The sequence below is a fragment of the Octopus sinensis genome, linkage group LG26 (assembly GCF_006345805.1).
Source record: "Octopus sinensis linkage group LG26, ASM634580v1, whole genome shotgun sequence".
NCBI lineage: Eukaryota > Metazoa > Mollusca > Cephalopoda > Octopoda > Octopodidae > Octopus > Octopus sinensis.
In genome coordinates this window covers 19,181,631-19,182,689 of record NC_043022.1, presented here as the reverse complement: position 1 = coordinate 19,182,689, position 1,059 = coordinate 19,181,631, and the positions used below count along the sequence as shown (strand labels likewise).

Genomic DNA, 1,059 nt, shown 5'->3' with positions numbered 1-1,059 from the left:
TTTTGGTGGGATTTTCTATAAGGAATAGGTTTATCAGTTTATTGATTTTTCACTCCAAATAGGACTTAACCAAGAACAATATTGCTGATTCAAAAAATCTATGCTTATACTTTAAAGTTGGTTTTCACACCCAACCCAGTTCTGCAGAATCAGTGTTGCGACAGGAACGCATGGGTTGGGAGTTTGACCGGCAGAGGTGATCAGGTTGCACATGCCTACCCTTTTGAAGACACCACCCCTATCATCTAACCCCCTTGACCCTTGAGTTAGGAACCCTTCTGGCAAGGCAGCGACTAATCCTAATCTAGTCCTAACCCCTCCTAGGGGTGCTATCAGTCAAGGCTGCATCGAAGACATGTATTGGAGAAGGTTGCCTTGAAAATATGCATTGGAGAAGGTCGCATCAAAGGTTTGCATTGGATAAGGATGCATTGAAGGTTTGCATTGGAGATCTACAGTGAAGATGGGTGACTCAAAGATTTGGATTGGATAAAGTTGCATTAGAGATCTGTATAGGAGAAGGTTGATCTGAAGGTTTGGATTGGGGATCTGGATTGGAGTAACTTAGGAAAACTTAGCCACAGCCTTAACCCCAAAATAAAGGGCCTGTCCCTTCTAGCTTAACTCTATAATCAACTTAGCCAAGCACTGATATCGGCCAGGTGAGCATTGTTGTGGACGTCAGTATTGTCCAATAAAAAAGCAGAAGAGTCCATAGTCTGAGAATATATCCGGCCAATGCTTCCGGATCACCTGTTTATAACCATGTCGGCTGTAATGACGACTTGTCATTACAGCCTAACCCTAACCCTAACCCTAGCACAAACCCTAACCCTAACCTCCATATATATAAAAAGTACTTCGCTATAGACAACATTGCATGTTCTGCCCTGAGGAGCATACACAAAAAGAGCGTTTCTACACCCCACATGGGAGCAGACCACATAAAGTTGCCCATGTGAAAAGCATGGCTCCTCCAAATGTATGCCTGCCACCGATAGTGTTTGGCCTTGGGATTTGTTGATGGACATGGCAAAGCATGGTCTCACCGGGAACTAC

At 44.0% G+C, this 1,059-nt stretch overlaps 1 long non-coding RNA gene across 1 annotated transcript; it reads right to left on the bottom strand.

Moving 5' to 3' along the window:
- Positions 1-491: 491 nt before the first annotated feature.
- On the bottom strand, positions 492-838 carry LOC118767988. Its single transcript, XR_005003909.1, has 2 exons — positions 796-838; positions 492-636 (listed from the first exon to the last, which is right to left on the bottom strand). It is a non-coding gene; the product is annotated as an uncharacterized LOC118767988 (long non-coding RNA).
- Between the last annotated feature and the right edge of the window lie 221 nt (positions 839-1,059).